Below are 13,820 nucleotides of genomic sequence, written 5' to 3' on the forward strand. Positions count from 1 at the left end.
TCTCAGTTTTTATGTCATTCCAGACAGACTGATGATGATCAGATCAGATCTATGTGTGGAGCACTGCCTGCTGTCAGACAGAAATCTCACTGGATTATTACAATTAATGGCCAAATTAATGTTTGGAAATCAAAAGTGATATTTAGCCTACCACTGCATATTATATATTTACATTACATTTACATTTATTCATTTAGCAGACGCTTTTATCCAAAGTGACTTACAAATGAAGACAGTGGAAGCAATCAAAAACAACAAAAAGAGCAATGATATATAAGTGCTATAACAAGTCTCAGTTAGGTTAACACAGTACACGTAGCATGGGATTTTAACTAATATAATAAATAAAAAGAAAACAGATAGAATAAAAAAAAAGAATAGAGCAAGCTAGTTAGAGGTCTTTACACATACCCACACACACACACACACATATAAAATTGCATAATAAATGAAAAGAAAATAGAACACAAAAAGATTAGAAAGGTAGTTCGATTTTTTTTAAAGAATATAATTAGAATAGTGAGTGTTAAAGTTAGAGGGTCAAATAAAGATGGAAGAGATGTGTTTTAAGCCAATTCTTGAAGATGGCTAAGGACTCAGCTGCTCGGATTGAGTTGGGGAGTTCATTCCACCAGAAGGGAACATTTAATTTAAAAGTCTGTAAAAGTGACTTTGTGTTTCTTTGGGATGGCACAATCAAGCGACGTTCACTTGCAGAACGCAAGCTTCTAGAGACACATAAGTCTGAAGTAACAAATTTAGGTAAATGGGTGCAGAGCCAGTGGTAGTTTTGTAGTCAAACATCAATGCCTTGAATTTTATGCGAGCAGCTATTGGAAGCCAGTGCAAATTGATAAATAGAGGTGTGACGTGTATTCTTTTTGGCTCATTAAAAATTAATCTTGCTGCCGCGTTCTGAATTAATTGTAAAGGTTTGATAGAATTGGCTGGAAGACCTGCCAAGAGAGCATTGCAATAGTCCAGCCTGGACAGAACAAGAGCTTGAACAAGGAGTTGTGCAGCATGTTCCTAAAGAAAGGGCTTGATCTTCTTGATGTTGAATAAAGCAAATCTGCAGGATCGGACAGTTTTAGCAATGTGGTCTGAGAAAGTCAGCTGATCATCAATCATAACTCCAAGGCTTGAATTGAAGGTGATGGTCCATATTTCATATATGAAATGCTAATACAAAAAAGAAAAACAAACAGCCCATATATATATATATATATATATATTAGTTTATTGACATATAGTACTTTTTTTTAAAGCATATAAGTATGGAACAACACAAATTACAATTAATCTATAGATCTATAAATACACACATATATACACACACATATAGATCAGCATAAAATTTATATCCATGCATTACCACCACCAACACCTAAAATGTCTTGCACTCTTAAAAGAGCTTTTTTTTAAAACAAAAGTGTATTTCTGAGTAAAATATTGAGGAAAGTCCCAAATGTTATTTCAGTGACATATACACAAAATATATTCAAACAGGAAATAATTTTGTTTAATGAACATCATATATATATATATATATATAATAACAAAAAAATAACATTACAGACAGTATTTAAAAATCATGCTTAATTAAAATGTCATGTAAATAGGCATTTTTTACATGACAGGCATTAGTGTAAATATTTAAGCAGGAATTAATTTAAATAGTTTATTTTGGATTATAACATTTAGAAATGTGATTCTAAATAAAAAGATAAATAAATATAAACATTTGCTAGCTGTCAAAGCAAAAACAAAATGTACAAAGGGTCCTTTTGATTGCAGTTTATTCTTATAGTTGTGGGCAAAATGTTAATTATATTACTAAGTTAAGAGGTATTACACATATATATATATATTTTTTTTAGTGCTCCCCTGAATAAGATATGTTGCATCAAAGATTTTTATATATAGCCCACAAGACAAAATAATAACTGAATTATGTCAGAAGCTTAGCACAATTTTTCCAAAGATATTGTGAGACCTGGAGAGTTTTTATGAAGAATAAGGGACAGTTTAACTGCTCAGGAAAAATAAGGGACAACTATAAAAATAAAAAATAAAAAAAGATATTGAATGGAATGGATTTTTTATTTATTTAATTCAATAGCATGTGTCCTGAATAACATATCAGTGTAAAACCTGAATTGAAATGTTCATTTAGAAATCAGAAACAAAACACACCTTTAGAAGTTGAAATAGAAGACTTTATTGATTTTTAAATAATTTATAACTTTGAACGTCATACTGGTTCAAAACAACTGCAGCACATTCCTCTAGGGGGCAGTAATACTAGAGACTCAATGGAAGACTGCACAAGCGACTTTTGAAAGTCAATAGCGTGACTTCTGCATCACTTTTGACATTGAAAACTACTGTACAATGTTCTGTAAGAAATCTGTAACAAGACACAGTCTTTGTAGCTGAGATAGAAGACTGTATTTATTTGAAACTAAATGATGTATTGGTTTAATTTTCAATAATATGAGTTATATTATAGTTCAGCGGCTAAAACCACCATCAGAATGTTCTTCTAGGAGCCAGTAACAAGACACACACTTTGGATTTGAGAAAGAACACTGCATGCATTTTACATGAATTTATTAACAGATGTGAATTTAGTTCAATAGCATGTGTCCTGAATAACAAACTAGAGTAAAACCTGCAAGGAAATGTTATTTTAGGCCCAGGTAACAAGACACAGTTGTTGAAGTTGAGATAAAAGGCTTTATTGATTTCAAATGAATGTATATGCTCGAATGTTAACCTCAGTCAAAACACCTGCAGTATCTTCCTCTAGGGGGCAGTAACACTAGAGACTCGTTGGAAGGCTTTGTATCGATTTTTGAAAGTCAATAGCTTGAATTCTGCATCACTTTTGACGATGAAAACTACTGTACAATGTTCTATAAGAAATCTGTAACAAGACACAGCCTTTGTAGCTGAGATAGAAGACTGCATTTATTTGAAACTAAATGATGTATTGGTTTAATTTTCAATAGTATGAGTTATATTATAGTTCTGTGGCTAAAACCACCATCAAAATGATCTTCTAGGAGCCAGTAACAATACACACCCTTTGAAGTTTAGATGGAATACTGTATGTTTTAAAAATGAGTGTGTTAATGGGTTCAAATGTAATTCAATAGTATGCATCCCGATTTACATGTGATAGTAAAAGATGGCTGTAAATATTGTTCTTTGAACAAATAACAAGACACACCCATTTCAATTTACATATCAAACTGTATGCATTCTAAATGAATTTATTTAAACTTCTGAATGTCAGACTTGGTCGAGACAAGTGCAATATGTTCCTCTAGGTGGCGCTAAACTGCACAATCTTTGTCATGCTTTCCAAGCATTTTCTCAGTCTGTACATTTCAATAACTTTTGTTGTGCTACAGTTATGTGAATGAAACCAACAGCTAAATGTTCTTTTATGAACACATAATAAGACACACCCATTTGATTTGAGATTAATTATTTATACATTTCACAAGTGAAGCATTTAGATGGAATTTTTCTCTTCGTTTTGCACTTTGCAGATAGTCCCTTGCCTGCACTTTTACATTATAAGGTCTGTCAGCTATAATTCCTTAAGGCAGATTAAACCCATTAAAACACAGTGTGTGTTCTCTTCTACATTTGAAAACAATTACAACATAGGAAGTTTGTTGTCATTGTGCTAAATCGTTAAATAATTATTGAAGATCTCCGAGGCTGAATCTCTGACAAAATGTCAAACGTCAAACGTCAAACCTAACTTTATATCGGTAAACTGAGGGGACGGATTGCAAAACCGTCACGGATTGATTTTTTTTCTCTTTACAGGTGACGTGCGGGGCTCCGTGGTATTGCAATGTAGTAAAACACACTGGATGCAGACTGGTAGTGTACCTTGTTCTTTGAAGGCCTGTCATGACGCGCCTCATCATCGTCCTCCTCCTCCTCCTCTTCCTCCTCCCTGCACTATCCAATGACGTTTGATAGGGTGTCCGAGATTTTTATTTTTTCCTCGGCGCACAAATTTTTTAGCGGATAGGCATTTTCGTCCACACGGATCTGGCGTTTTGGAAGAGTGAAACTGATGTTTTGAAACCGGGTCCCAGAGTGGATATATTTGAAAACGCCGCCTTTGTTTCGTCTGGACGGCGAATCCGTAAATATTCTGAAAATATGACGTCATCAGCCCACGTCTCGCCCCTAGTCAAACACCTCACGTAACAGCAACAAAAACATGAACAAACACTGAACGATTTTATTTTTTATTAACTAACATTAACACGGATTAATAAATGTATTGTTCCATGTTCGTTTGTGTACCACGTGCAAGGTTTATCAGCAAATCCATGTCTTCTTCTCCGTTTAAAAAAAAGTGTATCTCTGTGGCAGAATTACAGCGCCACATGCTGGTCTGGCATGTATACTACGTCACTTTGTAGGCCAACCCGGAAGTTAGCGGCGCATGGGTTCCCTCGATCGAAAAGCAATGCATTTTTCCCATAGACATTTGGAAAATCGCAAAAAATAAGATCGGTGTTCAACAAAGAGTTATGACCCTTACACGTTTTGTCTATCAAGATAATCTTTTCAAATTACTCCAAAATTTATAAATTTTGAAGCGTAAATAAAGCCGTCAGGTATAAAATGCTAACAGTAGGCTATAAACGGACTACAGCACACCATGGTCGCGTATCAACGTCATCATCAAGCTTCCTCAAACTTTATTTTAAAAAACACGCTCGCTCATTATGATCTGCGCTGTGTATGAACACTTACCCACTTCTCCATGAGAATATTGCCTATTGTTTTTTTTGTTTTTTTTTTCAAAAATGTTAGAAAATAATTTTATGTGTAACTCTGAGATTTTTTTAAATCTTTTGTTAATGTTTTATTTTTTGTTTATTATTTTGTTATTTCATATAAACCTTAATATTATTTTCTTTGTGATTAAGATTATTATGCCTTATCATTGTGCCCCAAATAAACTTTAAAGATTATCTAAATTAGGGAGGGATAACGTTAGAGGAGTTATAATAGTGTTCTATGTATTTAAGATAACTATACAAACAATCTCTGAACAAGCATAACACAGTTAAATTCCAAACATTTTATATAATAGTTGTATATAATTACATATGTTGAATTTAAAGAGAATTGTCCAATAGCATCAACAAATGCTTATTATAATATAATATAAATAAACCATATATGTTCTCTGAATAAACCATATACCATATATACATTTTCTATATATTTTTACCTGGTAATCCACAAGCCCCAATGTGAGAACTAGTGCAGTAAATTTTATCTCACATTCACATTACTGTGAGCTGACTGGAGTGTAGTTACAATAGTATACAAGTAGTATACAATAGTTTAACATTAAATTTTTGGTATTTGTCAGACAGGCGACTTACAGTGCATTCAGGCTATACATATCAGCATGTTCTCTGGGAATTTAACTCACAACCTTTTGCACAGTTAATAAAATGCTCTAATAACTTAGCCACAGAAACCTTAAAGCAAGAGTTGTAGTAAAAATCTTTATTTTCATAAAATAAGTAAACTGAAAACAAACTATATACTAATTGCAAAAAACTGATAATTCACACAACACGTCTCTACAGGGAAAGATGGCATTGTTGCTACAATGGGTGGTCGAACATTTTTAGGCACATCAGCGCTATCCTGTCTCAGGGAGTATGAATGATCTTTCCAAATTTGTCCAGTGGGAACATTGTTTGTGGATAAAAACAAAACAGGGACATTTTTTCCCCATGCAGGAAAATGACAGCTGCAGATGCGAGAATGGACACTGGGTTTCCGGTCAGCTCGTCTAAGGATAAATTCAAAATAAGCAATGTTTTATGGAAGTTACACCTTTACAGATTAAAATTACAAAGTGGGGTGGGGGAAAAAATCACACAATAAAATATTTGTATTATATTAGAATGGAGTTTTTCAGCATTTACATTAATCTTCTTCATTGATCTGTCAACGTTTATATAGCACATTAAATATAGTTTACATTTACTACTAAAATAACAAAGATTAATATCAGTTACCTAATGCCTTAACTGATGCTGTTTACAAATACAATCATAAGTGGGTAAAAGTCAAGTTAACAAATATCAGGGTGGAGGACCCTTCTTAATTATATCCAAACAAGTTACAATAAGCCAATAAACCAGGTATTATTTTGAATATCTTAAACACATTTCTCGACTTAACGTTAGCCTTTAATACAACTGCAGCGGATCTAATATATTAAACAGTGGCAAAGTAAACAAGGATTTAGATATTTTAAGAGAAAGACAAAGGTATTTTAGCTGTTGATTTGGTTATGAAAAACGTTTATTCTTGCTAGCCTTTTTAACTCCATCTGACCGTCAAAGTAACAATAGCGTGTTAAGCAATATGCACCATTAAAGTTTCGTCGTGGCCACATTAAGGCAGTAAATACGATGTTCACATGAAATCATCGTTGTGTGAGCTTACCTTATGGCACGAACCCAGAGTCTCCGCTGGGTAACATCGGATTCGGACGGAAAACGAGCATCTTTCATTCGACGACTTGTGCTTTCATCTCGGGACAAAACAAAACACCATTGTTGAACTACAGTCTCTCCACAGAAATAAAAGTGCGGTCAAGCCAGCCACCAAGTAATCGGTTGCCTTAATATCATAGAATTCTGTGTACAATAATATTTGTAAAAACTACAATTTGAAAAGACTAAATATATAACGTTATGTATATTAACTGAGATGAACGTGAGGGTGAAACGCCAACAAGTGAGAGATTTCATGGCGTCTAAAGTCCCCGCCAAAGGGATGTAGTCCATTTTAGCAACTTGTTAGCAACCACCGTTTTTAAGACACAATAAAGTTTAAAAAAAATCACAAGCAGGTTATAACTTGTGGGTTTTATGTCATAAATCAAAACTATTTAGAGGCTTTGTGCACTCTCTGTGGTCATTAAAAATCCCAGGATGTCTTTCGAAAAGAGTAGAGGTGTGACCTCGGCATCCTGGCTCAATTCGCCCATTGGCCTCTGACCATCATGGCCTCCTAACAATCCCCATGTCTGCTGATTGGCTTCATCACTCCGTCTCCTCTCCACCAGTAAGCTGGTGTGTGGTGGGCGTTCTGGCGCACTATTGCTGCCGTCGCATCATCCCGGTGGATGCTGCACACTGGTGGTGGATGAGGAGATACCCCCTGACTATGTAAGCGCTTTGAGTGTCTAGAAAAAGCGCTATATAAATGTAAGGAATTATTATTATTATTATTATTGTTAACCACAGACCTTATTTCAGGCGATTTAGCAAAAACCCATTCAAAAAACCCATAGACTTTAGGGCGAGGGAACCCGTAGTGCTAAAATGCTAACTCACTTTCGCGTTTTGGCCTACAAAGTGACGTCATAACTTCGGCACTCTATTCCTGCACAACCGGAGGCTGCAGTTTCAGGACCGCAGTTTTAGGACCCTAGTTTTTTTGTGACAGCCCCACCTACCGTACTGGATCAAAACTAATTAAAGATGGACGACGTGGACAGCAATCAGACGGTGAGTACCGATATTTAATTAAGTTTTATTTTATAACGTTTAAACGGTGTGAAGATTACATAGTGAGAACTGCTAACTATGAATTAATAATTAATTCCCACCAAATTAAGAATTTGTGAGCTAGTTTTATTAATAACTACGAAGTTAATTCGTGGCCATGATTTCATAAATCCTTGTTGAGTTTTAATGACGAAGTATTATAAGTGAATCTAGCCTGCACATTAATTAAACTTATTAAACTTAGATGACAAGAGCATGGTTGATGTAAGGTTTGTAAGATTTACCTGCAGCTTAATGTATTAGTGTGAATACTGGCTTAATAGTCGTTGTTTTACCATATTTATGTATAAAATATCTTTCATAATTAAACTGCACTGCCTAGTTGCAGTATGTGTTAGCCTGTTGTTTTGGCATTGTTTTGCAATGATGAATGAGGCGTTTGGATTCAATTGTTTGAATACAATTTGGCCTAATCTGCAGGTCTACTCCACATACAGTCCATTGATATCATGTGTTAGTTTCTGTCATGTTCTGCATGGCCAATATGAAGTGATTTTATGGATTTGGTTAGGCTCATTGTAGGACAGATGATTAAAAAAGGCACTAGGGATATTTTCATGATCTCAAAATATTCTAACAAGTAGGCTCTCTCTTTTTCAAGATACATATAACAATCCAAAAAGGGAGATCCCTGCCCAGATTGAAGAGATGCACCACATGCTGCAAGGACTTTCACTTTTCATATATATATATATATATATTCCAGTTGAATATGTTAAACAAATGTTTCTTATTTATCTCTCTCTGTCTCTCGCTCTCTCTTTCTCTAGAGTTGAAGCCTACAGCCATTCTATCCATGAAGCAACTGATGGAAAAGGGGTTCACTTTGGTGCTGTTGTGATGTTGTCGCAAAAATGACACACACACACACACACACACACACACATATATATATATATACATATATATATATATATATATATATATATATACAGTGAGGAAAATAAGTATTTGAACATCCTGCTATTTTGCAAGTTCTCCCACTTGGAAATCATGGAGGGGTCTGAAATTGTCATCGTAGGTGCATGCCCACTGTGAGAGACATAATCTAAAAAATAAATCCAGAAATCACAAATTTTTTACTATTTATTTGTATGATACAGCTGCAAATAAGTATTTGAACACCTGTCTATCAGCTAGAATTCTGACCCTCAAAGACCTGTTAGTCTGCCTTTAAAATGTCCACCTCCACTCCATTTATTATCCTAAATTAGATGCACCCGTTTGAGGTCGTTAGCTGCATAAAGACACATGTCCACCCCATACAATCAGTAAGAATCCAACTACTAACATGGCCAAGACCAAAGAGCTGTCCAAAGACACTAGAGACAAAATTGTAAACCTCCACAAGGCTGGAAAGGGCTACGGGGAAATTGCCAAGCAGCTTGGTGAAAAAAGGTCCACTGTTGGAGCAATCATTAGAAAATGGAAGAAGCTAAACATGACTGTCAATCTCCCTCGGACTGGGGCTCCATGCAAGATCTCACCTCGCGGGGTCTCAATGATCCTAAGAAAGGTGAGAAATCAGCCCAGAACTACACGGGAGGAGCTGGTCAATGACCTGAAAAGAGCTGGGACCACCGTTTCCAAGGTTACTGTTGGTAATACACTAAGACGTCATGGTTTGAAATCATGCATGGCACGGAATGTTCCCCTGCTTAAACCAGCACATGTCCAGGCCCGTCTTAAGTTTGCCAATGACCATTTGGATGATCCAGAGAAGTCATGGGAGAAAGTAATTTGGTCAGATGAGACCAAAATAGAACTTTTTGGTCTTAATTCCACTAAACGTGTTTTGAGGAAGAAGAATGACGAGTACCATCCCAAGAACACCATCCCTACTGTGAAGCATGGGGGTGGTAGCATCATGCTTTGGGGGTGTTTTTCTGCTCATGGGACAGGGCGACTGCACTGTATTAAGCAAAGGATGACCGGGGCCATGTATTGCGAGATTTTGGGGAACAACCTCCTTCCCTCAGTTAGAGCATTGAAGATGGGTCGAGGCTGGGTCTTCCAACATGACAATGACCCGAAGCACACAGCCAGGATAACCAAGGAGTGGCTCTGTAAGAAGCATATCAAGGTTCTGGCGTGGCCTAGCCAGTCTCCAGACCTAAACCCAATAGAGAATCTTTGGAGGGAGCTCAAACTCCGTGTTTCTCAGCGACAGGCCAGAAACCTGACTGATCTAGAGAAGATCAGTGTGGAGGAGTGGGCCAAAATCCCTCCTGCAGTGTGTGCAAACCTGGTGAAAAACTACAGGAAACGTTTGACCTCTGTAATTGCAAACAAAGGCTACTGTACCAAATATTAACATTGATTTTCTCAGGTGTTCAAATACTTATTTGCAGCTGTATCATACAAATAAATAGTTAAAAAATCATACATTGTGATTTTTTTTTAGATTATGTCTCTCACAATGGACATGCACCTACGATGACAATTTCAGACCCCTCCATGATTTCCAAATGGGAGAACTTGCAAAATAGCAGGGTGTTCAAATACTTATTTTCCTCACTGTATATATATATATATATATATATATATATATAAACATTCTTGAATCATTCTCGTGTCTTGTCTTGCCTCTCAACAACTTTTAAAATGTCGGCTGTAATTTAGTGACTCCATACGCTGATTCCACTTTAACTTACCTGATAATGAGCCAATTCACCTTAAGGAGGTTAATCTATATACTGTATAATTCAAAAGACTAAGACTTTTAAGGTTCTTCATTTTTTACAATTGTTTTAAAATTGATATACATCAATTTTACAAAACTTATATTTAATTGTGTTAATTGTGTATATTTATTTTGTGTAAATGTGGTGGTTAAAAAAATATATAAAGTATAAAAATATATATATATATATATATATATATATAAATATATAATTAATAATAATTAGTGTCATGAGAAAATGTTGTTGTCATTAAAAAATAAACTAAATGCCGTTAAGGCATAGTGTATTATTTTGGATGATGGTGATTGGTATTCCTTACCTAGTATGGATGATCGATTATTTGATTACTTTTGCCTTGGGACTTTCACTTGCTGGGGGAGGGGGCGCGCTGCTCAGAGACTCAGAAGATATTGCAGCAGCTCCGTGTCCTGTGTCCTTTATTGACTGTATATCTCCCCTAACCAGGTATGATATTAGTAAATTGTAGTGGAAATACATGTAAATACAGCCTTGTGTAAGTCAAGGCTGTAAAAAATGGCAAGTGTCATTGTTTGAAGTGTATGCATTGTGTATTTATGTTTAAAAGTTCGGTTCAAGTTTACCGCGTGTCTAAGTTATCACGTGTACAACTGGTGAATGCTAAACTGATGGCAGAGACCATGCGGTCATAGAAATGTGAAAACGGAGTGAATGAATACCAAACTGGTGTTTTTGAGAACTAATTTAACAATTAAGTTACAGGTGACAGTGCTTAAAGAAAAGTAATCTGTTGATTCATAAGAGAAACTTTAATATGTGTTCATACTAATGGTGTGTAAAGAGATAACGTTAATTAGTTTTGCTGACATGCTTTCTTGAGCTAATTTAAGAAGTTTAAAAGAGTTGAAGACATGGTAAACGACACGTTTAAAATGTAGAGTATCACATGTGAATATTGTATGCAATATACAGTACGTAGTAGTATTAATGTGTAATTCAAGTTTCTATTGAAATTATTTAATTGATGGAAACCGTACCTGTTGAGAAGCTGTGAGTAATTCTATATATTTTTTCCATATATTGTGTTTTTCTCTAAAAGAGATGTGTTGTCATACGTTTTATATGACATATGAGAATGCAGAATTATTTGCATTAATGTGAGACAATACAGAGACTCAGAAGATATTGCAGCAGCTCCGTGTCCTGTGTCTTTTATTGACTGTATATCTCCCCTAACCAGGTGGTTAGGGTACTACATAAATTCATGTTTAAATGTAAAATTGTGACTCAAAGCACACTTCGTAATTAACCTCTGCTGCATTTTGGATCAAAAATAACATTTAAAAACAAATACTACTGAGATTAATATATTGATGCTATATCCCATGTAACGTGACTGCAAACTAAACCAACGGTGTACTAGAACTGTGTTCCTGAAACTGCAGCCATCGCTATATTGTCCAGTACAGTAGGTGGCGCTGTCACGAAAAACGGGTCCTAGATCTGCGGTCCTGAATCTGCAGCCTCCAGTTGTGCAGGAACATACTATTGGGGATATTTCTTGAGATGAGGGAAAAAAAGATCGGGGGTCTGTCTCCGTGTGGACGGGGCCGAAGAAGTAACGGGTACTTACGGTCATGGATAGAAATGTAGCGGAGTAAAGAGTACAATATTTGCCTCTCAAATGTAGTTGAGTAAAGTCATGAGTACTCCCCAAAAATGATACTCGAGTAAAGTACAGATCCCTCAAAATTGTACTTAAGTACTGCACTCAAGTAAATGTACTCCGTTACTGTCCGGCTCTGTATATCATGTTAATATATTGCCATAGTTAAATTCCATAACATGCACTCTAAAAACGGCTGGGTTATTTTTTAATCCAAAATGCTGGGTTGAGTCTGTTGGGTCATTTTGTTGGGTTATTTTATTTCTTTTTAAACACTTTTGGGTAGTTTCAGTTTACCAGGAGCTGGGTTAAACCTGCTGGGTTGCGTCGCTGGGTTGTTTCAGGCCAGCGCTGGGTTATTTAACGCGCCTTGAAGATGTTTAAATCGCTCCCCAACTGTCATTTTGGAAGAACAACGGGCAAAGCCACGGCTTTCAAATGTTTTCAGGTAAGTTTATTTAATGTTTTCATTAATAATTATTTTACATTGGCAGAATTATAACTTTTTTTTGCGGCAACAATACTGTTAAACGTCTACAGGCCAACATTATTTACGTTAAATGATGAACTGTTTAACATACCTCAAACGGCCAACCTACGTTACGTGACTCGCATAATCGTGAGACGACAGATAAATAATAGTTTTATTAGGTTTCAGACAGTGACGGATGGCTGAAATATGCGAATACCTGTGAAAATAGAGGAAAAAGTCGTTTCTGACACTGAAAAGCGAATTTAACATTTAAGTGAGTCAAATGAGTTCAAAAAGTAAATACGACTTTCTGCTCTAATGTAAACGCCTGCAGTCGTCCATATCGACATGTAAATCATAGAAATTACGTACAATATAGTCGGACTGCAGGTCTAAAAGAACCGACGATCCAGTTCAAATAAACCAGTTCAGTAGTTCTCAAACAAAGTGATTCCCGGAAAAGAATCGACGTCTCAGGGCATTTCAAAGTGCGCGCACTTACAGTGATTGACTTAGGCCGCGTTAGTGAGATGATTTGATGCTTTTGTCGTTTATAAAGTCTTTTTACATACAAATTATAATTCAAAATGTGTTTTTTCCTGTCAGAAAAGCACATGGGTACATTTGTGAGAGAAAAACTCGTCGAGTGCAGTCTTACTGATACGTCTAACGGTAAGTTCGTGTTTATTATACATTTTACATAATTGCATGTCTGTTATAATCAACTAACGTTAACCCTCACGTAACTTAAATGCACATATATTTGTGTTTCGTGCTATAGTTAAAGCTAACTTTGTTTTCAGAATGTACCCAATTTAGCAGCGTAGACATCATATACCAATTTTCCAGCTCGTGTTTTTGACTTGTCCTTATCACTTTGGTACATCTATAAGTGTTTATATATGGACTGTTTTAAAGCTGTGGAGTAACCCAGTACCTGCGTGACTTGTCATAGAAATGTCTGTGTGCGCGCATGCAGTGTGATCGCCCTTATCTGTGTCAGTGACTGTTCATGTGTGTTTGATATAGCCAGCATATTAACATAAAACTGTGATTTATAATAACTGGAACATCCCATTGATTGGACAGTGTAAAGCACACCTTTCAGCCAATCACTATTTCATATTCTGCTTAGATATAACAATTGGTATTTGTATTTTATTTATTTATTTTTTACTTTATTTTAAAAGTTGGAACAAACATGGAATTCCTTAACCGAGCCACAAGTCCACAAAACCCCATCCGATTGTCATGGCGATTTAAAAATGCCAGCAGATCTCTCAGGCATTGATCATAATCAATGGACAGGTAAGGATATTCTGGACTATTTTCCAAAGGAATTGCAAATTGTATATTTAATTGCATTTTTCCAC

The sequence above is a fragment of the Carassius auratus genome, unplaced genomic scaffold (assembly GCF_003368295.1).
Source record: "Carassius auratus strain Wakin unplaced genomic scaffold, ASM336829v1 scaf_tig00215208, whole genome shotgun sequence".
Lineage (NCBI taxonomy): Eukaryota > Metazoa > Chordata > Actinopteri > Cypriniformes > Cyprinidae > Carassius > Carassius auratus.